This window comes from Capra hircus, chromosome 8, assembly GCF_001704415.2.
Source record: "Capra hircus breed San Clemente chromosome 8, ASM170441v1, whole genome shotgun sequence".
In the NCBI taxonomy this organism is placed as follows: Eukaryota; Metazoa; Chordata; class Mammalia; order Artiodactyla; family Bovidae; genus Capra; species Capra hircus.
Genome location: NC_030815.1, coordinates 60,323,521 through 60,350,378, shown reverse-complemented (window position 1 = coordinate 60,350,378; position 26,858 = coordinate 60,323,521). Strand labels below are relative to the sequence as shown.

General features: G+C 40.2%; 1 protein-coding gene across 8 annotated transcripts in view; it reads left to right on the top strand.

Annotated features, from left to right (window-relative positions):
• RNF38 (ring finger protein 38) overlaps positions 1-26,858 on the top strand; it is a 128,171-nt gene that overhangs the window by 51,866 nt on the left and 49,447 nt on the right. Inside the window, exons 1-2 of one of the 8 annotated variants that reach the window (XM_018052176.1) lie at positions 13,690-14,164; positions 21,405-21,554. The exons of 1 other annotated variant lie outside the window; for it this stretch is intronic. The gene's annotated coding sequence lies outside the window, so the exon portion shown is untranslated. 6 more of the 8 variants (XM_018052178.1, XM_018052173.1, XM_018052172.1 and 3 more) reach the window with 6 other exon arrangements.

Here is a 26,858-nt window from a genome sequence, read left to right as displayed (position 1 = left end):
CTTATGCTTACTTTTGTTTTTTTTTTCCGCTCCGTTTCCAAAGCCCAATTTTTAAATGTTGAGGATTGAGAATGGAACCTGTCTGATTCATGCCAAAAAAACCTGCTTTAGGCTTGTTTTGTTTATTTTTAAATCAGGTCCAGTTTTTTGGTATTTTGCTTCTGTTCTTTTATCTCTAAAGAAACTGATCTTTGGGGGCTTTTCAGTACTCACGAGCACCCGTGATGGCCCAGACCGTGACGTGAATACTAACGTGGGCTTGGTGTTTGGAACCTCTGGCTGCTGATATTGGAAGGGCTTAAATTCAGTCTTTCCCATCATCAGTTTCCAGTGGTTTCCCTCCCATTTCCTGTGTCTTGTGTACAGGAATGTATCGCTCCCTTGGTAGTTTCCCCAGGCAGACCAATCCAAGTGATGTTTTTCTCTGCTGTTTTAATCAAGATCCTCCTCCCTCATCCTGTTGGAGCTTGATCAAGAAGTTGGTTGAACATTGGGATTTTCCAAATGGTCTTTGTTCTCTGTGTTGATCTCTCTATGAGCTTTGCTCAGTCAGATTTTGGTCTGTTTATGGAGAGAGTGGTATACTTTTAGTATTCCAGATTCTCTCTTATTATGATAGTAATCCAGAGACATGGGGTTAACTTTTAACTTCTTTCAGAAGCAAGCCTCTGAAAGAGACTTCTAGACTATATAGTTAGCTCCCTAAAATGTAGTATATCACAGATTTTAGAAATAAGCGTCTGAAAATAAGGCCAATGATAGAGACAAAAGGCAAAGTCACTTTAGGTCAGTAATACTATGAGCCGTTGTGTTACACAATTGTAAAGATGTGTGGGGTTTACATTTCCTTTCCCCTACTCAGTATGATATACCTGTATCCATGGTTCACTTGCAGTGGAGAAGCCAGGTTTAGAGTCTAGAGATGAGATTTCTGTCCACCTCTGCCACATGTTCTTTATCTACTTTAAAATGATTTTCTTCCTAATTTCTGAACCTTTGTATGACTGATTTTGTGCTTTTAGGATGGGGTCTCTCCTGAAATACATGGGGAAAGGGAAGAGAAATTTGAGGGATTTTGTCACTTGATCAGCCTATCAAAGAACTGTCAGAAACTGCTCTGCTCTCCTCTCTCTCCTGCCTACCACGCATATATTTATGATTGTCTCCCAGAGGGAAATGGAGAGAATGGATCAGGGTCTCTTGAATATATTTATAATTTATTCAACTGAGTCAGTCAGCAAATAATATTTGTTGATTGGCAGCTATGTTTCTAGGCACTTAGGGAATACATCAGGATACAAAACAAATAAAGATTGCTGTTTTTTCATGAATGTGCAGTCTGACTGGGAGGGGGGCAGGCAATTAAACTTAATATGTTGTACAGTATGTTACAGTAAGCACAGTGGGTTGCAGAAAATGTACAGCAGAATAAGTGGGATGAGGACCACCAAGAATTGGATGGTACAGATTGCAGCTTTGAATAGGATCATTAGACATCATTCTGGGAAGGAGAGTGGTAGATAGGATAAGAATCAGATCATTATGTTTGTAGCAGCTTCTGACTTCTTTCTTTCTATAATAAATGGATATTGGTTTTGCAAAGCAGCAATGAAACGTGCTCCCTGATACATGCCACCTGGATTATGTATTCTTTTCTCTCTCTCTCTCTGAAAATTGACAGGATTATAGAGCACAGCTAATTGAACCCTGTTTTTAAAATAAACTTGGAAGCTGTAATCCCAGCAGAGAAAAGACTCCCATTCCAGGGAGTCACCCTGGAGTGCTGGGGCTAGACCAGTTCTTCTATCCTTGATATAAGCCATGTAAAATAATTGGTTATTTCTGAACACATTTTCAAAACTCATTGATTGTTACTATCCTCACTTAACTTTCAGGCATGGTTCATTTCTCAGATTTGGAAACAAAAGTTGATGTTTTTAAAAGTTGTCTGAATTTTAACTAATGCATGTGTGATGGAGGTGAAACCAAGGAGTAAAAGGGCCATTTGTTGTACGTCCCTTCTATAGCCTTGCAAGTGGCAAGACCTCAAATTCCATGATTGAGCTTGTTTTCCAACATAAGTTTCTCTGCTGCTGTACCTCAGCTTGACAGAGCTGGAAGGAGCTGACTGCAGCTCTGAGGTTTACTGTTGAATACTGTGAGTTACATACTTTCATGTTCAGTTTATATTGGGCATAACAATTCACACAAAGCCCTCTAGGAATATTTTTATATTCATTTGTAATGTCATATCCCATAACTTCCAAGTAGCAAACATCAATTATATATTTGAGTACCTACTGTGAGCTAAGCATTGTTTTAGGCATTGGAGACAAGTATAGTGAACAAAACAGACAGGAGTCCGTGCTCTTAAGGAGCTTGCTTTCTCTGTAAATGGTTAGGGAGATGGCAGAACATAATTAAAGGTACTGTTAGTTCATTTGTGTTATGAATAATAATAAATCAGGTAAGGGATATAGAAGTATTTGGAGAAGATTGCCTTCCAAACACCCTTTGAAATAGGGATTGTTTTATTCCCATTTGTAGGTGAGGAATGTGAGACAGATTAAGTAATTTGCCCAAGATCACCCAGTTAGTAGGTAGTAAACAGGGATTCAGACCCAAGCTCCTTAATTCCAGTGTCTGTATTTGACCAACTGAAGAAATCTGTTCCTAACGTCGTTTTACATTCTCAACTCTGACAGGCTCAGAGAAAAACGTATCTTCTAGTGAAGGCCCTGGAGAACCACAGTGAACCAAGTCAGCTGGCAGGCAGTTTGGGCCTGTCGGCTTGTTCTTGTCCAGCTCTTTTGACATCCGAAAGGATTCATGACTGTTTGTTTCTCCAGGCCTCTCTAACCTGACAGCCCTGCTTCACACTCAGAAACCCCCTCACACCGTGTGTTGCTCTATTGCACTGGTCAGATGTGATGGTTACGACAAAGTACTTTAAAAGTATAAAGAATAGGGGAAATATGTGATTGTGATAGCATATGTGTGTCTCACTTAGGTATTGAAATTGACCTAACTCAGCTAATGTACCTGAGATACATGGAATTAAGTAGTCATCTTCACAGTGAGAACAAGCCTGGCATGGGGGATAGGTCTGTCCTGAGGATGAGGTAAAACATTGAGTAGTCTGATAAGAGGAGACTTCAGGTGGGAGGAATTCATTTGTAGCCTCAATGGTACACTTTTCCTGCATGCCTGGCAATATGTCTGGGAAAGCTGGCCATTTGAGAGAAGGAAATGGGAGAGTTCTTTCAAAACTGCATGTATATAAATGGCTGGTCAGAGCAGAAGTCCTTTCTGGACAAAACTTCCTTGTGCTGGCCTTCAGTCCTTTGGTCACGGAAGAAGGCACCAATCCGATTTGTGTACAGTCATCCTACACACACCGCTTTCAGAAAGGTGGGAGATGTGCTGTTCTCTTTCATGACTGCATACTTCCTTTTATCTTTTAAATATTCAGTTTTCTTTAGATACGTGGTGATTAAAAAAAATACGCAGCACTATGTTCAATCCCTTTCCCCAGAAGTTCATAGCGATTGGAATTTTAGTATTAACAGGGTTTTTAAAGTTATATAGAGTGTTTTTCATCCTTGCAAACAGTGGTGTTTTAGTATATTCAAAGAGTTGTTCCTCTGTCTCCACCATCTAATTTTAGAACACTTATCATCCCTACCCCCCAAGAAACCCATACCCTTTAGCAGTGATTCCCCATTATTCCTTCCCCTCAGCTCCTGGCAACCACTAATCTTTCTGTCTCTGTGGATTTGCCTGTTCTGCACATTTCATATAAATAGAATTACCAAAAATTGTGGCCTTTTGTGTCTGGCTTCTTTCACTTAGCGTGATGATTTCATGGTTTGTCTATGTTGCAGCATGAATCAGCACTTCATTCCTTTTTATGGGTAAGTAATATTCCATTGCGTGGAGCTAGCACATTTTGTCTGTCAGTTCCCTAGTTAGTGGATATTTGTTTCTGTGTTTTGGTTATTACGAATAACACTTTTATGAACATTTGCCTTTAAGTATGTTTTTGTTTTTACATGATTTTAACATTTTGAGGAGCTGTCAAACTCTTCCAAAGTGGCTGAACCATTTTGCATTCCAACAAATGCCTGAAGGTTCCAGTTTCTCCACATACTTGCCAATACTCCTTTTTCTTGATTGTCTTTTAAACTACAGCCACTCTAGTGAGTGTGAAGTAGCATCTCATTGTGGTTTTAATTTTCATTTCTCTAGTGACTAACTATGCTGAGCATCTTTTTATATGTTTATTGGCCATTCTTAAATGTCTTCTGGTCAGTTAAAAAATGTCAGTTAAAAGTCTTTTTATTGTTCTTGCCCCTTGTGCTTTAAAACAAAAGAGAGAAAAACAAAACCAAATCTCCCTGTGCCCCATATTATATAGTTACACATGTTTATTAGGGAAATAGAAATAGATTGTTATAAGTAGATAGATACACCATCTTTCAGTAGATAACGCTCTTAACATGCTTTTTTTTTCCTTTAAATTTTTCTTTGCATTCTTTGCACAGTTAAAACTAAACTGCACTGATTATCTATGGTTGTATAATTAATTATCCTAAAACTTAGTGGTGCAAAGCATATCTCTTAGTTTCTTTCATGGCTCTTGGGCTTTCTGTGCTCAGCTAGGTGGCTCTTGCATGGAATTTCTCATGCATTTGCTGTCAGATGGTGGCTAAGGCTGGGGTCATCTCAGTATCTTCACTCACATGTCTGATGGTTGATGCTGATTGTTAGGTGGGACTTCAGCTGGGGTCCTCAGCATGAGCACCTGTAGGTAGCATGAGCTTCCTTACAGTATGGCAGCTTGATTCTAAGAGTGACCAAGAGAACGAGGCAGGTGCTGTATGGCCCTTTATGCCTAACTTCAGAAGTCATAAAGCTTCACTTCTACCATAGTCACAGACCTGCCCAAATTTAAAAGGAGGGAGCATCAATCCCACCACTGGGGAAGAATGTCTACATAATGAGAGAATGAAGGATGGGAGAACTTATGGTCCTCTTGAAAAGTATAATCTGCACATTATATACACATGAAATATCAATTGGCTGCATAATGTTGCACTGTAAGGATACATGGTAATTTATTTAACTTGTTTATAACTGTGGAGCTTTAGGTCATTTTTTAAAAATTGTGCATTTATTCAGTTTAGTTCAGTTTCTCAGTCGTGTCCGACTCTTTGCGACCCCATGAACTGCAGCACGCCCAGCCTCCCTGTCCATCACCAACTCCCGGAGTCCACCGAAACCCATGTCCATTGAGTCGGTGGTGCCATCCAACTATCTCATCCTCTGTCGTCCCCTTCTCCTCCTGCTCTCAATCTTTCCCAGCATCAGGTCTTTTCAAATGAGGCAGCTCTCCGCATCAGGTGGCCAAAGTATTGGAGTTTCAGCTTCAACATCAGTCCCTCCATTGAACATCCAGGACTGATCTCCTTTAGGATGGACTGGTTGAATCTCCTTGGAGTCCAAGGGACTCTCAAGAGTCTTCTCCAACACCACAGTTCAAAAGCATCAGTTCTTTGGTGCTCAGCTTTCTTTATAGTCCAGCTCTCACATCCATACATGACCACTGGAAAAACCATAGCGCTGACTAGACAGACCTTTGTTGGCAAAGTAATGTCTCTGCTTTTTAATATGCTGTCTAGGTTGGTCATAACTTTCCTTCTAAGAAGAATGCGTCTTTTAATTTCATGGCTGCAGTCACCATCTGAAGTGATTTTGGAGCCCCCAAAAATAAACTCTGACACTGTTTCCCCATCTTTTTGCCAGGAATTGATGGGACCAGATGTCATGATCTTAGTTTTCTGAATGTTGAGCTTTAAGCCAACTTTCTCAGTCTGCTCTTTCACTTTCATCAAGAGGCTCTTTAGTTCTTCTTCAGTTTGTGCCATAAGGTGGTGTCATCTGCATATCTGAGGTTATTGATATTTCTCCTGGCAGTCTTGATTCCAGCTTGTGCTTCTTCCAGCCCAGCGTTTCTCATGATGTATTCTGCATAGAAGTTAAATAAACAGGGTGACAATGTACAGCCTTGATGTACTCCTTTTCCTATTTGGAACCAGTCTGTTGTTCCATGTCCAGTTCTAACTGTTGCTTCCTGACCTGCATACAGATTTCTCAAGAGGCAGGTCAGGTGGTCTGGTATTCCCATCTCTTTCAGAATTTTCCACAGTTTATTGTGACCCACACAGTCAAAAGCTTTGGCATAGTGAATAAAGCAGAAATAGATGTTTTTTGGAACTTTCTTGCTTTTTCGATGATCCAGCAGATGTTGGCAATTTGATCTCTGGTTCCTCTGCCTTTTCTAAAACCAGATTGAACATCTGGAAGTTCACGTATTGCTGAAGCTTGGCTTGCAGAATTTTGAGCATTACTTTACTAGCCTGTGAGATGAGTGCAATTGTGTGGTAGTTTGAGCATTCTTTGGCATTGCCTTTCTTTGGGATTGGAATGAAAACTGGCCTTTTCTAGCCCTATCGCCACTGCTGAGTTTTCCAAATTTGCTGGCATATTGAGTGCAGCACTTTGACAGCATCATCTTTCAGGATTTGAAACAGCTCAATTGGAATTCCATCACCTCCACTAGCTTTGTTTGTAGTGATGCTTCCTAAGGCCCACTTGACTTCACATTCCAGGATGTCCAGCTCTAGGTGAGTGTGAGTGATCACACCTTCGTGATTATCTGGGTGGTGAAGATCTTTTTTGTACAGTTCTTCCGTGTATTCTTGCCACCTCTTCTTAATATCTTCTGCTTGTTAGGTCCATACCATTTCTGTCCTTTATTGAGCCCGTCTTTGCATGAAATGTTCCCTTGGTATCTCTAATTTTTTTGAAGAGATCTGTAGTCTTTCCCATTCTATTGTTTTCCTCAATTTCTTTGCATTGATTGCTGAGGAAGGCTTTCTTATCTCTCCTTGCTATTCTTTGGAACTCTGCATTTAAATGGGTATATCTTTCCTTTTCTCCTGTGGCTTTCGCCTCTCTCCTTTTCACAGCTATTTGTAAGGCCTCCTCAGACAGCCATTTTGCCTTTTTGCATTTCTTTTTCTTGGGGATGGTCTTGTTCCCTGTCTCCTGTACAATGTCATGAACCTACGTCCATAGTTCATCAGGCACTCTATCAGATCTAGTCCCTTAAATCTATTTGTCACTTCCACTGTATAAGCATAAGGGATTTGATTTAGGTCATACCTGAATGGTCTAGTGATCTTCCCCACTTTTGTCAATTTAAGTCTGAATTTGGCAATAAGGAGTTTATGATCTGAGCCACAGTCAGCTCCCAGTCCTGTTTTTGCTGACTGTATAGAGCTTCTCCATCTTTGGCTGCAAAGGATATATAATCAGTCTGATTTCGGTGTTGACCATCTAGTGATGTCCATGTGTAGAGTCTTCTCGTGTGTTGTTGGAAGAGGATGTTTGCTATGACCAGTGCATTCTCTTGGGAGAACTCTGTTTATTCATTTAGCAAACATTTATAAGTGCCTACTCTATGCCAGGCATACCTGCGTCAACAGAGTACCATGGTGAAAAGACTGACAAAGAAGGTCCTTCTTCGTAGGGCGCTCTTTGTGGAAGGAGCAGAAAATGAACCTTATGTTTAAACAAGTATATAATCAGATACTGTAAAGTACTGTGCAATTAGTTGAGCAGTTGGCTATTCTAGTTAGGTATTGCTGCTGCTGCTGCTAAGTCGCTTCAGTCGTGTCCTTCTCTGTGCTACTCCAGAGACGGCAGCCCACCAGGCTCCCCCGTCCCTGGGATTCTTCAGGCAAGATCACTGGAGTGGGTTGCCATTCCTTCTCCAATGCGTGAAAGTGAAGTCGCTCAGTTGTGTCCGACTCTTAGCGACCCCATGGACTGCAGCCCACCAGGCTCTGCCGTCCATGGGGTTTTCCAGGCAAGAGTACTGGAGTGGGTTGCCACTACCTTCTCTGAGTTAGGTATTAGGGAAGGCCTTTAAGAGGGTGATACTTAGGCTAAGATCTGACAGATGGGAAAGAACAAATCAAGAAAATCTGGGCCATAGAACGTTCTAGGGAGTGGAAACAGCTAGTGTGAAAGTCCTGATAGAAACAAACAGAAGGAGAGCTGATGTGCTCCAGCAAGGCGCATGAGGGTAGAAGTGGTTGAGATGAGGTTGAAGGGATGGGTACAGACGAAACTAGTGGATCTTGGTGAGCCAGGGAAAGAAGTGTAGATTTTATTTTGCCTATATGGGAAGCCTTTGGAAGGTTTTAAGCAAAGGAGTGACATTATATATTCTTTTACAGTATCCCTTTTGCTGCTGTGATAAGAATTTAAAAAAATTATTGTAAAATCTGCAACACAAAATTGACCTTCTTAACCATTCCTTTAGGTGTACAGCTCAGCAGTGTTAAGTACATTCACATTGTGCAGCCAATCCCTAGAACTCTTTTACATTGCAAAATGAAAGCTATATTCATTACACAATAACTTACTCTTCTCCTCCTAAGCTCTGGCAATCACTCTTCGACTTTGTCTCTTAATTTGAGTGCTCTATGTCCCTAATATAAGTGAAGTGATATAATAGTTGTCTTTTTGTGACTGACGTAGCATAATGTTGTCAACATTCATCCATGTAGCATGCTTCAGAACTTCCTTCCTTTTAAGGGCTGAATAATATTCCGCTGTATGTGTATAGCACATTTTTTAAATTCATCCATGGATGGCCACTTGGGTTACTTCCATGTTTTGGCTATTGTGAATAATGCTGCTAGGACCCTAGGTGTACAGATATCTCTTTTAGACTCTGTTTTCAACTCTTTGGGGTATGTGCCTAGAAGTGGAATTGCTGGATCTTTTTTCCCGCTATTTTTAATGTTTTGGCGAACCGCTATTCCATTTCCTGAAGTGACTGCACCATTTTACATTCCCACCAAGAGTGTACAAGGATCCCAGTTTGTCCACATCCTTGTCAACATTTTTCTGTTTTTGTTTTTTAATAGTAGCCTCCTAATGAGTGTGAGGTAGTATCTCATTTTGATTTGCATTTTCCTCCTGACTAGTGATGTTGAACATATTTTCATGTGCTTATTGGACATTTGAACTTCTTTGGAAAAACACCTATTTCAATCCTTTGTCAATTTTATTATCAGGGTTTGGTTTTTGCTTGGTTGTAGTTCTTTATGTATGTGTGCTTGTGTGCTAAATCGCTTCAGTTGTGTCCAGCTCTGCAACCCTGCAGACTGTAGCCTGCCAGGCTGCTCTGTCCATGGGATTCTCCAGGCGAGAACTCTGGAGTGGGTTGCCATGCCCTCCTCCAGGGGATCTTCCCAACCCAGGGATCAAACCTACCTCTGTTATGTCTCCTGCATTGGCAGCAGGTTCTTCACCACTAGCGCCACCTATAGTTCTTTATATATCCTGGATATTAACCTCTTATCAGATATGACTTTAAAATATTTTCTCCTATTCCATAGGTTCCCTTTCACTCTGTTGCACTGATGTTTTTATTTTGAAGTAATCCAAATTTATCTGTTTTTTTTCTCTTATTACCTATGAGTTTCAGAATGAGATCTTCCTTATATGTATTCTAAGATTATACTGGTTTTCTTTTGTTGGAATAAGGAAAAGGGACTTCCTGGTCATCCAGTGGTTAAGATTCTGCACTTCCAATGCAGGAATCATGGATTGGATCCCTGGTTGAAGAACTAAGATCCTGAATGCTGCAGGGTGGCCAGAAAACAAACAACAAAAGATTTAAGGAAAAGGCAGAAAATCTGATGAGAAATTCATAATTACTACAGAAATATAATTTCCAAGTTCAGTTGGCTAACGAGCAAATTCTACCAAACATTTAAAGAAGGCACATCACCAATCTTATAGAAACTCTTGTAGAGAACAGAAAAAGAATACTCCAGGATTCATTTTCTGAGGCTAGCATAATATCTGTGACAAGACTTGATAAGGATGTTACAAAGATGAAAAGTAACAGCTAATCTCACTTAAGAACACAGATGTAAAGATTGTAAGCAAAATATTAGCAAAGCAAATCCAACAGTGTATAAAAAGAGTAGCACAATATGATGATGGTTTCATAGGAATGTAAAATCGGTTTAACCTCCAAAAAGCAATGTAATTCACCCAGCAACAGAAATTCTGTGATTATCTAACAGATACAGAAAATTTTGATAAAATTAAATATCCATTTTATGGTAAACTTTTAACAAATTTAAAATAAAATAAACCTCCCTTGATTGGCTAAAGGGATCTACCAAAAACCTACTGCCAACATCATACCTAAAGGTGAAATGTTGGAAGCTTTCTAGTTTTGGAACAAGACAAAAATGCATGTTCTCACTGTATCTATTCAGCATTGTACCGGGAGTCCTAGCCAGTGCAGTAAGACAAGATAAGAGGAAAACACGTTGAAAAGATAGAAATTGAATGGTTATCTTGTGCCAATGGGATTATATGTGTAGGAAAGGCAAAAAAATTTAAGAAAACTATTAGAATTAATAATTATGTATAAAACTTAGAATAAACCCAAGAACAAATGTGCAAGATCTTTCCAGAAATCTGTGCAGCATTATTGAAAAAATTAACAACTCAGGTAAATAAATGATGCATCTGACTTGCTGTTTGAGGATTTAATAATATAAAGATATCAATACCATCTAATTCATCTAATTCATCTCGAGATCAATGTGAAAGTCGCTCAGTTGTGTCTTAGTCTTTGTGACCCCATGGACTATACAGTCCATGGAATTCTCCAGGCCAGAATACTAGAGTGGGTACCCTTTCTCTTTTCCAGGGGATCTTCCTAACCGAGAGCGATATCTGCATGGCAGGTGGATTCTTTACCAGCTGAGCCACAAGGGAAAGCCCAATAAAAAATTCTCAGCAGTTATTTCCATGTATTAGAATGTTAGGACACCAGGGTAGACCAATGACCACACACATTTGAAGTAACTGCAATATTTTCCTCTTTGGTAAGCAACATATATTGGTATATTTTTATTTTAGAAGTTGAGGGGACTTAAATGACCTAGACAACCCAGGAGGAACTTTTTAGTAGTCATTTACGGTTTTCATTTCTGTCATAAAAACCAATTTTTTAAAAAACCAATTTTAAAGGGCAGTCTTGGAGTCAGAATTCTCAAAAAGCGCTTACTATAAGCAACAACTTTTCCTGCAAGTGCTATACTGTTCCCTAGCCACATGTGGCTGTTTATGCAGTCCTGGTTAATTCATTAGTTGCACTAGCCCCATTTCAAGTCCTCATTCAGTGGCCATGTATATGTAGATAATGGCTACCTTTTGGATGCTGCTGCAGATGTTGAACATTTCTATCATTGCAGAAAAATCCACTGGACACCTCTCCAACAAGGTTCCCTACCTTTTTGTACAGACTCCAAGTAAAATTTTAGGTGGACCAGGGATGAGCAACTGCTCCAGTATAATTTACTCCCTACCACGCTAGGTGGTCGGTTGCCCACCTTAAACCTTAACCCACTCATTGGGTGTTTTCTGGTTTAGAAAATCAGTTAGAAAAAAAATTGCAGTACAAATTTCAAACTATTCGACCTTGAGGTGTGGGAGCCTTGTTTACCAGTGGATAGACTTCCTAGATCAAGTCCTCATACCCGGGTTAAGTAAGGTCTCAACCATTTAAGAAGGGTTTTCAAGAGTTTGCCTGACAAAGGATTGGCTGAAGCCCAGGGGAAATGCATATAAATTTAAGGATTAGGAACCCTGAAGGACTGTAATAGGTTTTCGCCACTGAGATTCAACACTTAAGGAACCTGACTCTTACAATTGGGCAACTTCCGGATGGTAATTTCCCTCCTTGTCCCCCCCCTCCTTTTTTCTTTCTTTTTTTTCCTGTACTTCCCCCTCTCATTACATACCTGTATACAGTTAAACAAGAAAAGCTGTTTCGGGGTAGTCTGTATTATGTAAGGAAGCTTGTATGACAGATTCTGTTGGAAGATCTGTAATGCCAGGTGAATCCACAGCAGGAGACAGGTTAGAAGTGGATTACATTGGATGCACCTAAAGGTGTGGTTGGGATTTATGCGTCTGTACTGTGAAATGAGAGGCGGGGACCTTAAAAGTTTTGATGTAAACATCTCCAAATTGGCTTGCTTTGGAAGACTGGCAGAGAGGGCTTTGAGGGGGAAGAGTGGCTAGATAACAGGGCTACATAATAGGGGTGTGGGGCTGGGGGAGGGGATGTGTTCATGGGGGCCTATTATCTCATTCTAGCTTTTCTCTGGAGAAGGCAATGGCACCCCACTCCAGTACTCTTTCCTGGAAAATCCCATGGACAGAGGAGCCTCGTAGGCTGCAGTTCATGGGGTCGCTAAGAGTCGGACACGACTGAGCGACTTCACTTTCATGCATTGGAGAAGGAAATGGCAACCCACTCCAGTGTTCTTGCCTGGAGAATCCCAGGGACGGGGGAGCCTGGTGGGCTGTCGTCTATGGGGTCGCACAGAGTCGGACACGACTGAAGCGACTTAGCAGCAGCAGCAGAAGCAGCAGCAGCTTTTCTTTGTTAGGAGTTGTAAAAGCCTATGATATGATTGCTGGAACTTTGAGTTCAGCAGTTGCTAAATACCTGCTGCTGTGTTTCATGCTGTAGGTTTGGACTTTAGGGTTATAGTCAGAACAGTCTGATCGCTGAGTCTGACACGGGAGACAAATGTATTCAAATAATTGCCATTTTGTGTTATTCATACATAGAGGTTCAGAGGATCCTGGAACATCATTTTAGTCTGGTTCCCTAATTTTCTATCGGAAGCAGCTTTGACCCAGGGTAGACTGGTTTGAGTAATGCCAAAAGAACTAGAACCTGGGTTTTTTTTGATGATTAGCCTGAAATATGGTCTCTGTCTATCCTTGAAGACATATAATTCCTATCTACTTGAAACCCACTTCTCTGGTGATGTCCCCTTGACCTCCCTCTTTCCTTCGATATCACTTAAACTATTTTGTCCTTGTATTTACTGCGCTTTATGGAAGATCTTACATCCTCTTTTAGATCTTGAATGTGATTAGCAGGACAGGCACCATGCTAGCTTCTGTCTCCGTACCTGTCTCATTTCCTGTTCTCAACACAATATAAATGTCAGGTTTAATTGAGCCTTACAGTAGGACAAATTAAGGTTGACTCTGGCTCTCCAGAGATACATTGGACAAAGACACCCGGACAAATCACCTGTCTCTACATCAATAAAAATTCCTAACATTTAGGCCACATGGATACATATACTGTATTTGGAATCTGAATGAAGTCAGGTACAATTTGATGGCTAAGTTTTGGAGGCGCTAGGCACGCACTTGCAACAACATTCTGGGAGAAATTGTGTACGAATTGGGAGGCTCGGCCCGCCTGCTGCCCCGCGTAGCGGCGGCCTTTCTGTGCGCGGGGGGGGCGGGGGGGCGGGGGGGGGGCGGGATGGGGCGGGGCTGCGCAGGGGCGCTGCGCGACGGCTCTGTTGCCGGAACTAGTCCGAGTCGCGCGCCGGGACGCGCGCAGCCCGCCCCGCCCCCTCCCCGCGGGTGGAAACAAAAGGGTATCCGCGCGCAGAGACCAGCCGAGGGGGAGAGGGGCGGAGCGTCTGGAGGTCTTGCACCCTGGGCTCGCTAGGTTCGTTCCTGCGAGGGGTCGGAGTGGGCAGGTGGGCGACCCAGAGCCGAGAGTGGGAGGGCCGCGTGCTCGCGCATCTTGCGGCCTGGCGCCGGGGGGCGTCGCCTGCGCGCGCAGCGGAGCGTAGTGCGCCGGCGCGCGGCGAGTCCTGTCTTCGAGCACCGGGGCGGGGCGTGGCGGGGCGGGGCCCCTCGTGCAGCGGTGCGGGGCCGTGCGGCGGCCCGGGCGGTTAGGGCACGGGGGCGGAGAGGATGGAGCCCCCGAGGCGTTAGCCGACTCTGTCAGCTCTGGGCGTGCAGCCGTAGTTTTGTGGCGCGGCCCGTGTGATGGTGCCGGGAGGAAGGAAGCGCCGTGATAGCGCCTGGGTCGGAGTTCGGGTTCCGGGGTTGAGAAGGCCCGGGAACGGAAGAGCTGGCGAGCTGGCCGCTGGCTGGGCGAGCGGTCACAATAGGAGGCGGCGGCCCAGCGAGGAGCCGCGGGAGTAGCCCCGCAGGGCGGAGCCTCCCCTCGCAGGTACTGGCTGCCGCAGCCGTTGATTCCCGCGCGAGGGCGGGACTGACCAAGCCTCGGGCGGTTAGGAGCCTGCGGGGCCGCGCTAGGGATGTAGTTGCTTGGTGTTCAGCGGGGCGCGGCCGGGCCGCCCGGCGCTCTTTGTTCCCCGGGCAGCGGCGAGGAGGTGCGGGCACAGCCCGAGGGAGCGCCAGCCCACCGCCGTCTGGTGATGGCCTGGCTCTTTTGCTCCCTCCCTGTTTGCCCAGGCGCAGGTGAAATGATGTCACTCAGGAGAACGCAGAACCCGGTCCGAAGGGTCCTCTCTCGCGTCCTTCTGCAGCCGCGGGTTTCTGAACAGGGTGCGTTTTGTTCTAGGGGATGGAAGTTCTTCCTTTCGGGGCTGAGGAATGAAAGAGGTTGGTTTTGAGCCGAGAGTTTTTCAAATTATTGAGGGATAAAGGGAATAAAGTTTTCATTTGCGTGTGTAGGACTTGTAAGACCGTGCTGTTTATTTGTGCTGCAAAAATGATGTATTAAGTTGGGTGTGTTAATTTTCCACTGTAAATAGAAACAAAATGTAATCTTTAATTGCCTTTTCTGATTTCTTACGAGGCGCACTTAACACAGGAAGATTTAAGTGTATGCAACTCATTCACAATGGTTTATTACCTTAAAATTGCAAGACTTTTTGGAGCCTGTTTGGCCTTGATTGCAGGTACTGTTAACACAATTACCGCAGAATTCCTGAAATAGCTCCCAGCCTTGGTAACTAGGCTTAAAAAATTTTTTTAAAATCCATTCCCTCAGTTTTTAAGAAATCAAAACAATGAGCATCTAGAGACAGTTGGGATCAAATTAAAATTGTTTCTATCTTCCATTAGGAAGAAATTTTGGGCTTCCTACAGAAGTAACAATACAAGACCAAATATAGGGATCAGATTATTTGCATTGCAGCAGGCATGTGCTTGTAATAAAAAGATTAAATGAATTTTTAAGTAGAAATTGTATCCAGCTCTTGCTCGCTCATAAAAGTATTCGTGTAGTATATTTGACTTTTTGAAGATCTGTTGAGCCTTGAATCTGTTAATTATAGGGGTTCAATTTTAAGTTGATATCTATAATTTTCTTTAAGGCTTGTTTCTAAAAGACTTGGTGGCCTTTAGAGGCTGTAGTTGAATAAATTTTGCCGGAAATGAGCTGTGTGGGCCTCAGGTTCTTATCTGTAAAATAGGAGTTGGATTTAAATTATCTCTGTTGTCCCTCCACTTCTGATACCTTCTGTGACTCTGAAAGGTAGTGTGTTCCTATACTTGTTGAATTTCATATACTCATCCTATTTTTATAGTTAAAGTAAGTTGGAAGTTATTAATTTGAATAAATATTGAGGATTTTCTATACTAAAGTAACCTGATTTTTGAGGAGTGGATGGACAGAGGGTGACACAGTTAGATATACTTGAATATGTTAGCATCATAATGTGGAGTGTAGGCCTATTGTGTCTCTGCCAACTGCTTTGGATGAGGCTTAGTTACATCACTGGCCTGTTTTTATTTGTGCCCATTTTTTACTTTTCCCTGCAAGGCTGAGAGTGAGAAAAATGAGTGAGAAATCCTCAGATAAAAGTCTCCGAAATAATCGATCAGCATGGGAAGAGGATTGATCTTTGCCTTCTACTTCAGTCTATCCCATCTCTTTCTCACTATGCTGCCCCAGTTTTGTTTAAGCCAGCACCATTTTGTAATTCATTTTGCTGGTAAGGCAGCTCTTAATTAGGCCTGTGATTGTTGTGCAGTGTCTAGGTCTGCTTACTAGTTTTCTAGTTGTTTTTCTACTAACCGCATATATCAGACATCCGTTTTCATGTTGTCTTGCTTAAATCATAGCTTGCTTACTTTATTCTCTGGACAGAGTATATAGATTGTAAACACACGTTTGAACTCTGTAGTTGTAGTCTAGTTCATTTGTTCAACAAATGTGAAATTCTTAACATCACATTGTCTATCTGGAAATCAGGCAAATGCTTGAACTCTATAATAATAAACAAGTAAGAAATTGGAGCAAGTAGACAAAGAGGGCCATATACACAGCCTTGTCTTTCCCCCTGCTCTCATGTCATTTCATGTTCCTTTTTAAAGAATCTGAACACTTTTCCTTCTCCCCTCTAAGTTAGGGGACCCTGTTACCCTCGTTTATTTCTGCTGAATTTACCCCTTAGTAGACTGAATCTCTTTGAGGGCAAGAAATATTTCTTTTGTTTTCTTAGTATCTAGCATATGATAGATATGCTATAAATATTTGAATTATTTTTATTTAGTAAGACTTACGAAGAGCTCAGTCATACTTCATCTTTTTGAATGTTTATGTGTGTAAGTTTTTACTGATTTGGACTGTTCCTGGTTTAGGTATTTTTCAAATCCATATAATTCTTAGAAATAAATCTTGAAGAGATGGTTTAGAACAATTTACAAAGCGACAACAACTTTGAGGTTACCAGCTTAAGTAAAATGGTTTAGAAACACTTGCTTAAGGGGAGAATAATCCTTGTGCTGGTAAATCCTGGATTGTGAAAGTGAACGAAAGAAAAACTTAATAGTAGAATGTATAACTCTTATTTTTCCTAACGTTTATGTTCACCAGTTGAGTACATGGAGTGGTTAGAGACTTCCTTAGTTGCACCTTCTTCACCCCTCCCCATTAATTTGTGTGACTAAGGAGTGAGAAAGAAGGGTGGAGCCTTTCAGCTATTTTCACCAACCTGATTTTGCTCTGCTCCCCTAAAGACATGGATCCAATTTGTTGTTGCCCTGACTCAAGAATGGGAATAATAATTTTTTTTTTTTTGAAAGTATCCCAGTGCTGGAAAGTAATGATCCTTCTCAGGTAAGTAGTACCAGTTCTTAAATGGTTTAACAACTGCATAATAACACATACCATAAACTGACTTAACAAATACTTACTTGTTAAATGTTTAGATTACTTCTAGTTCCCTTTGAAATTGTTGCTTTGATGTGATCAACATACTTATGCATATAACTTTTCTCGTATTTTGGAATATAACCTGAGAATTTATCAGATGAAAGAACAGTGATTTGAACTGTTAAATAAAATCTCCCTGATTACTTTCCAGGAGACTAGCATTTGGCATCGTGGAAGCAGTGAAAATATTTGGATTTTTATATAATTTGGATTTGACCTTTTCATTTTTTAGGTACCCAGACTTTGACCAAAAGGAGTAAGGGACTTGGAGTCAACAACCAAGCACCTAGCTCATCATCTTTTGTTCTTTCCTTTTTCCTGTTAGCCTATGATTTTACTGCCTTTGAGCAGTTGGTATGCAACTTGTAACAGTGAACAGTTGTGTGTTTTTGTTTTTTTTTCTGGAGAGTACTGACCATTTTGAAGAAGAAGGTTTGGCCTTTTGAGCAATTTATTTTGTGGAAAGTACACATTATTTAATACTGGCTAGAGGTCATCATACACTTGTATAATCTCTACTTTTATGAGAAAAATGTAAATGAACGAAGAAGGAAGCTGTCATCAGAAGTGATTTTTGCCTGTGGCTGATTCACATTGTTGTATGGGCAGAAGCCAACACAATATTGTAAAGCAGTTATCTTCGAATTAAAAAAAAAAAATACCATACGAGATTTTGTTAGTTTTAAAGGAGTCATACATAGTAAGCTTCTAGCACAGTAATCAACCAACATAAACATCCATGGTAGCTTTTTTTTTTTTTTAAGTGATTTTGGAGGAAGCTGATTCTGGGACTATGTGGACCTAAGTCCTGTGTTATTTTTAACACAATAACTACTGTAATTTACCACAGTGATGATAATAATAGTACACTCTCTTAACACTGAGGTTAAGTTGTTGGTAGTATGGCTACCAGGCTGGGGAAAGGCCACATTAAATCGAAGATGGCCTTAAAATAGTAATGTGTTGTTGCTTAAAAGGTTAAAGTGTTTTTTGTAATTTCAGTCTTATAAAACAGGAAACAGTTATGCTGGATGAACTAATCATATTGTTATATGTAACATTAAAAATGCAAAGTGTGTGGAGTTACAGGCTCAATCCCATCTCAGGGATGTTTCATGGCAGGACTTCTAAAATACGGTTGCATCCTGAGAGAAGGCTGAAGTTACCATGTCTTTGTAGTGCTCGGCAGTTGGTATGTTAGGGGAAAATAGAACTGTATTGATTTTCAGATACTGTATAACCTGACTAATTTTAACTGAGGGAGAGTTAGGGAAGTAGTAGAAGTCAGAAACAATTTCCAAGGAAACATTAATTTTTAAGTACTTAAAATAGCTTTAAGTAAATAGGCATTGTGGAATAGTTGCTAGTTACTAATCCAACTAGATAGATTACAAAGAAGAATGTTACTTTAAAAATTCTGCAATTAGAAGGTGGTTTAGTGGGTTGAGTCTGAGTCTTAGAACCAGATTATGGCTCTGGTATTTATGTTTCACTTTAAGCAAGCAAGTTGATTAACCCTAACTTGTACTATATAAAGATCAGAAAGGCCAGTTTGATTCCTGGTGTGAAGTTTACTATTACCGAATTGAGGTTTTAAAAACTGTTGTATTGCTTAGGTTTTTTTTTTTTTTTTTTTAAGTTTTAATTTATGTCTTTCATAATCAAATTAATACAGAATTTTTCTCCAGAATTCTGGAGAAGAAACTTTGCTTGAGTATGGTACCCAGTTTTTATTCTGTTATGTACATGTTTGTTGTGCTGGTTTTCTGTTGTGTGTAACAAATTGACACAAGTTAAGTAGTGTAAAGCAAATCTTGTTGCCTTACAGTTTCTGTGGATCAAAGTCCTGGTATGGGTTAGCTCTAGAGCCTCTGTCAAGGTCTTATTTGGCTGGGCTCTGATTTTATTAGGGACTTAATGTCCTCTTCCAAGCTCATTGTTGTTGTTATAACGTGGTTCTTGTGATTATAGGACTGAGGCCCCCCTGTTTTCTTTGAGGGGATCTTGATCTTAGCTAGCTATCAACTGATGACCACTTTTAGCTTGTAGCTGCCCTCAGCTGTCTACCATTCACATGCCTTCTCAGCACATAGCAACTTGTCTGTAGGGTTGGCAGGAGAATCTCTTTAGGAAGTGCTCAACTTCTCTTTTGAGAGCTTTCTCTGATTAACTCAGGCCTACCCAGGATAACCTCCCCTTTGATTAACTTAAAATTCACAGGAATCTTAATTATATCTGAAAATCCTTTCACTTCCGTGAAGGGGTTTGTATAATTTAGATCATGTAACTGAACCCAATCGGGAACGAAATTCACTGTGTTTACAGTCCTCCCCACATACCATGCAGGGTTGGAGGTACACCCTGGAGGTGGCAATCTTGGAGGCCGTCTTAGAATTCCCTCTTCCCTTCTCTCTGCTTTTCTCTCCCCTTTCCCCTCTCCCCTTATGTCTGCAAGGACCAGGGTTTGTCAGTTTTTTTATGTATTAACTGAATTTGTTTTCCCAGCCAGCTTTTGTACTAGCAGTTTGGAAGCATGCTGCTCACACTTTTTTAAGTTTGTAAGACCGCTTAAGTGATAGTTGGTGGTATGTCACCTTATTAAAACACTCTTCAGATGTACTTACTGTGCAGATTATAAACTTGTAGAAAGAACATGAAGCCTGCATAAAGGAACAGGCCATTTTGAGAGAGAATTTCTTTAAAGTGGTAAAAGCACTCCTTAGATTGAATGAAGTCAGGAATGTGAAAAATACTTGTTCCTGTGAAATATTTTCTTACTCCTGCCCTCAGATAAACCCATGGCTCCTACCTCTCTCTCTTTTTTTTTAAACAAAAATAAGCTCCTTGCGGGTGGGATCCTTGTTTTCTTTTCTAACATAACTCTTTGCTTATAGGAGGCAGTCAGTAAATATTCCATGATTCAGTCATTCCTGCTTCATCACAATGGTAAAGGACATTAACACATGCATGTTTATAGTACAGAGGTGAGCTTTAGTTCATGTCCAAAGCATTTTGTGGAGCAGTGCTAATAAATTATAAAATTACTGCCTTCAGTCCTAGGAAGGTCTTTGGAAGTAGTTATTTTCTTAACAACAGGCCTAGCTATCTGTTGATCAGGCTCATAGCAAGCCAGAAAGAAAAATTTCTAAAGGGGCTGACAAAGTTTATTATAGCAGCATTATTCATATAATTAGCCTGCCACTTTATGATCTGTCTATTCCTTCCTCTCTGGCTACTTCCTTACTGACCAGTTATGCTGATCATTTCGTAGTTTTCTTGACAACACAGTTTCTTACCAATTACCTCTCCATTGCACTAAAATGGACCATTACCACAGAAAGGTACTTTTTCATACTGTATGGTGATTTGCTTTTCTTTTTATTGCATATTCTTCTTGAAGGTAGAAAATCATGACTGTGTTTTTGTTTAGTGCCTGTTACAGGATAGACACTTACATGTAAGGGAATGATTGTAGCAATGAAACGAAAAAAACAAGACAGCCTTAAAGCATATGGTCTTTAGGGGCAAGCAGGTCCACAAACCTTAATCCCAAAAGGCAGTTCACTCCACAGCACAGTGGAATTGTGATACTCATGTCTGATCAAAAATGCTACAGGTCAAGTATATTTACATATGAGTTTAGGGCATTAACTCACAGTCTAGTCAAGCATTTAAAACATGCAGGCATTTACTTTGAGGCTTATGATCTTGTCCTTTATTCATTAAGTAGGTTCCTAGGTTTGTGTTGAATAAAGCTGAGGTCTCCACAATATAAATCTTGTATTTTATACCTGTGATCGCTATAGAAATTTGGCCATAGATGTTCTAAAATCTCTCTCCCCTTGCCTGATAATTTGGAAGGTTAACTAAAAAAGAGAATGAAAAATTAATCATAGCCAGGTTAGACACTAATCTTTCTGTACTTAAGTGATTTTTACTTCTGGTTTTCTTGACATGAAATCTTATCTGTCATTTAAGATTTCAGAATTAATGCCAGCAAGAAAGATATCGATAGGTACTACGTGGGAAACATAGGAAGGACTTGGCATTCTTGAGCAGTGCTGTTTTGCCTTTAAAGAAAGTTTTTATGAGAGATCCATTGCCAGAGGCAGTCTTTGTCTTTCTTATGTTTGTTTTGATGTTTAAGATTAATTTTTTATTTCTTTTGCTCTGCTAACAAAATCATCAAATACCTAGAAAATCCAGACTGTCCTTCATAGGCATGATTCTCCACATTGGTGCAGCTAGCCATGAACTATCCTTTTCTTCTCCCTCTTTTTCCCAGATATCTCCCGGGGCCAATTCAGCACCTCTACCTGGCCATCCTAACAAGGTGATTTGTGAAAGGGTGAGACTTCAGAGCCTGTTCCCTCTCCTCCCAAGTGATCAGAACACTACCGTTCAAGAGGATGCTCACTTCAAAGCTTTCTTCCAGGTTCTTATATATTTACCCTTTGCCTTCATAGGGCTGAAAGTCACAAGATACATAACTAGGTTGTCTCTAGGAAGGCTTGAACCAACATTCTTGGTATCTTCCTACTTCTTATTTTCTGTTGTTTGTGGGAATAAGTATTCTTCTTAGAGGACATCTTTAACTTATCAGCCAGCTTTTCTGAAGAATGTTTGTCTTCTCTTGAGCTGCTGTTACTATTTGACCACTTAATATTCTTGTTTTTTAATCTTTTGGTCTCAATCATGTGTCCTAATAGGTCAAGTTCTGTAGGAAAGTAGAAGACATTACAGAATATGTGAAATTGTATAGAGAAAGAAAAATAGAAGCATGTAAGATATTTTTTAAAGCCATCACTGCTTTGATAGCAATGCACATTACAGACTTTGAGAGATAATGCATATTTCAAAGAGAAAATATGGTAACTTGCCTTCTATGACTTTTGATATCTGTGGGTAAATGTTTTAAAATTTCATTACATATGAAATGAAAACAAATTAAGGTATAAATGGATTTAAACTATCATTAGGTTATTAACAAGATTAGTAGGATGTGCTCACAGAAATCATTGACTACTGTATTTAAAATCCATTACTCCCCGAGATTCAGTAACGGAAGTCATCATTACCAGAAAGGAGACTTAAGTTACAGAATTGCTTCTGGATACTAGGGTTGTGGGCCAAGATATGTAATTGTACATGCTGAGGTAGTGAGAGTTGGGGATGAAAGCTAGGACTTCTGGATAGAGCCGGCTTACTTTCTGTTCATGTGGGAGTGGTAGGTTGGGACTTGAGACTGCTTCTGGAAGAGAAGTGTTTGTGACACATTGGAGAGGTAGGATTTAGAAGTCGATGCAGATGAGGGTAGGTATATAGGTGATCTAGGGCTCTTCAGGCTGCTAGTCCTTGTTGATACTGTGTGACAGGTTCTCTGCTTCACATGTGTGGTCTCCTTTTGTTTTTAGCCATCATAATAAAGTTCATCTGGATGGTTTTCTAGGTGAAGAAATAGCCTCAGAGAATCTCACTGAGATGCCTGATTTATATATCTAGTTATTAACAGAATAGAGACTCAAATCCAACTTCAGTTATTTCTTATCTCTGTCATACCACCTCATGGGTATTTCTGTCAACACAGTTCACTGTATGTTAAAAGACGTCATTTATTGAATTGCATGACATATTGACTGCTGTTTTGAATATGGCATTAGCTGCAAGAACTTGATCTTTAGTAGTAACTAATGAAATTGACTTCATACCTTCACTACTGCCTCCAGTAAACAGTTGTTTGACACTTTCTGTGTTCTCTGTACTTCCTCTGAGTCTTTAAGCATTAAGGTAACATTAACTAAACTCAAAGAATAGCTGCCAAATGCAGTAGATTAAAACCGTATTTTGAAAATAAAATCAAAAGTTTAGCCAGTTCCACTTCAGTGTTAGCAGAAAACTTAAACCTTACTTTGCTCTAACTTAAAAATCAGGCCCTCAGTGTACTTTGCTCCCATGAGAGACTGGAGATTTTCTTTGTCCACTTATTACCCCTACTACCACTGTTCCACGTGAAGCAAAGTAAATCCTTCTCACATCCCCTTTGAGATATTGTCAGGTACTTTCAACTAATTCTGACACCAAAATAGAGTGTGGTTTCCTAGTTGCAGTTATGGTTCTCATCATTATAAAACCTAGTTGCCATATGAAAAGGAGAGCCTGTGCAGCCGTATCCTGTCCTGAGAGCCACTGCCTTAACTAACGCATTGTTTTCTCGAAGCTTTGCTCCAAGCTGTTTTCCCTCCCAGCTCTTTCTACTTTTACTTTCCCTTTTTACTCCATCCATTCCAAACAGAATCACCTTACCTTTTCCATTTTTCCCCCTAAAATACCCCCTCTACTTCATATTTTAGCTGAAACTATTCTCTTTTGTAAGGACATCATTTCTCCTATAGCCTTCTCTAGGAGTTAAAGAAATGATTGGCTTTTTGTGCTTCAGACGTGGAATTGGATGTGTAACGAGTAAGTAGGATGGTCACAGAGGGGAAGGCAAGTGTTGACACTCTCCTGGATCCTTGTTTGTAACCATCAGTCTTTGAACAAAAAGCTCATCCTATTTTTGATCTCTTTTTTGGTCCTTTTATCTTCACTACTTAACCGAGTTTGTATCACTATGCTTGTTTATTACTTTTTCACCCTGCTCTTTTTTTGCTTATTTTTCTAGTCAAAATATTTCAAATTTTACATGCTTTTTAATTTTTTTAATTATGAAATATTTCACATATGCATGTTGTAAAGTATGAAGATGTATGTATAATTTTCAAAAATCTACCATCCAGCTTAAGAAATCACCTATTAACCAATATTTTTGAACATTTCTATAAAAATGATGGTTTTGTTTTTCTTGCTTTGAATTTTTTTTTTTACCAAAATGGTTTAAGAAGCACATTTACATCTCTATAAAAATAAGCCTATATTTAAAATTAGCATCAAAGTGTTTCTTGTCGTTTTTTAAATTAAAATTAAGGCATAATTATAGTGGAATTCACCTTTTTTGGGTACAGCTCTGTGAGTTTTGACAAAAGCATACAGATGTGGAACCAATACAATCAAGATATGCTAGTTTTAGTACCCACCCCCACCCCCCCAAAATTCTGTCACATCTGTTTGCCATTCAACCCCCTACAGTTTTAAAATTAGCAGTTTCATATAACACAGGGAGCTCGACTCTGTGCTCTGTGAGGTGGGATGAAGGGGGATGGGAGGAGGTTCAAGAAGGAGGGAATATATGTATACATACAGTTGATGCACTTCATTGTACAGCAGAAATTAACATAGTAAAGCAGTTACAATCCAACAAAAGTAAAACGAGCAAGTTACTGTACTACCAACCAATTCAGTGATTGTGAGCGAAGATCGTATGCTTTTATTAAAAAGTCAGGTGCATTGTGGAGAACGTGAATTTCAGATGTGGCACAGCCCTTGATTTCAGGAATGTGTGTGTATATGTGTGTGTGTATTTAACATGTATATGTTATTTTTAATATCCTTTTCCATTATGGTTTATCATAGGATAGTGAATATAGTTATTTGTGCTATACGGTAGGAGCTTGTTTATCCATTCTGTATATAAAAACTTATACCAGCTCACCCCAGCCTCCCATTTCATCCTCCAGCCCTCTCCCCCTTGGCAACCACAAGTCTGTTCTCTGTGCCCGTGGGTCTATTTCTGTTTTGTAGATAGGTTTGTTTGTGTCGTACTTTAGATTCCACATATAAGTGGTATCATATGGTATTTGTCTTTCTCTGACTTTACTTATTATGGTAATCTCTAGTTGCACCCATGTTACTGCAAATTTCATTATTATTATTAATCTGAGTAGTATTCCATTTTATTTATATATTTTATATATATATATATAAAAATCACATCTTCCTGATTCATTCGTCTGTCAGTGGACATTTAAGTTGTTTCCATGTCTTGGCTATTGTCTGTAGTGTTCCTATGAACATAGGGGTGAATGTATCATTTTAAGAATTTTGCTGGATATAGGCCTATATGCCTCAGAGTGGAATTGCTGGATTGTATGGTAATTTTAGTTTTCTGAGGAAACTCAATAGTGTTTTCAATAGTGGCTGTACCAACTTAGAGTCCCACCAATGCTGTAAGAGTTTCCCTTTTCTCAGGTGTGCATCTTAATACAGCTAGATAACAACTTTAATCTGTATATTTACTGAAGTTAGGTGATTGAAATTTGTTGATTTATACAAATAAATACATTGTTTCTGAAAGAGAAGACTAATTATTGTAAAAATGTCTATCAACAGGTTCATTGACATAATAAAAATTTCAGCCAAAAAATAAAATTTTTATTTTAGAACTTTACAATTATCCTTAAATTCATAAGGAAAATTAACAAAGGAAGCACAGGAACATTTCCCAAAATTGTCATAAAGGGAAATATGCCATAATGATACTAAATCATATTGTAAAGAAATAGTTCCATGTTGTTTAAATACAGTGGCTATTTTTCAACCCTCATTCTATATGACCTCTTAATTAGGTTGGTGAAAAAGTAATTGAGGTTTTGGACCGTGAATTTTAAATCATTGTAACTAGGCTCAAACACATCTTTATTGATGAAAATAGGAATCATTACAATCAACAGATTTTTGCCAACGAGAAATAAGTTTGTTTATTCCCATAGCATAAAGATCTGTGCCTTGGGATTCGACTGACTCTTGGAAAGCATTTTCTGCCTCCTCCTGGCTGTGGAAGCATTTTCCCTGCAAAAAGATGTTGAGATGCTTGAAGGACGTGGCAGTCAGTTGACGAGAAGTCAGGTGAATATGGTGGATGAGGCAAAGCTTCATAGTCCCAATTCATTCAACTTTTGAAGTGTCGCTTGTAAGATGTGCGATCAGATGTTGTTGTGGAGAAGAGTTGGGCCTCTTCTGTTGACGAGTGTTGGCTGCGGGCATTGCAGTTTTCAGTGCATCTCATTGATTTGCTGAGCATACTTCTCAAATGTAACAGTTTCACCAGGATTCAGAAAGCTATCATGGATCAGAGTGGCAGCAGACCACCAAACATTGACCATGACCTTTTTTGGTGCAAGTTTGGCTTTGGGAAGTGCTTTGGAGCTTCTTGGTCCAACCACTGAGCTGGTTGTATAAAACCCGCTTTCTGTCACACATCACAGTATGATAAAAAATGATTTGTTGTGGTGGTGTAGAATAAGAGAAGACGACTCTTTCAAACAATATTTTTGATTTTTCAATCAGCTCATGAGGCACCACCACCCACTTACCAAGGTTTTTCACCTTTTCAGTTTGCTTCAAATGCCAAACAACTGTAGAATGGTTGATGTTGAGTTCTTTGGCAACTTCTCGACTTGCCTGGTGGCTCAGACGGTAAAAGCATCTGCCTACAATGCGGGAGACCCAGGTTCGATCCCTGGGTTGGGAAGATCCACTGGAGAAGGAAATGGCAACCCACTCCGGTGTTCTTGCCTGGAAAATCCCATGGACAGAGGAGCCTGGCAGGCTACAGTCCACAGGTCACAGAGTCGGACACGACTGAGCAACTTCACTTCATGTAGCTGTAAGAGAATCAGCTTCAGTGATCCTCTGAATTGGTCGTTGTCAACTTGCAACTTCCATTGTGCTCATTATCGTCAAGGCTCTCGTCTCCTTTGCAGAACAAGAACCACCACTGCACTGTGTGTTCGTTAGCAGTTCCTGGGCCAAATGTGTTGATGTTGCGCATTGTCTCTGCTACTTTACGACCCATTTTGAACTT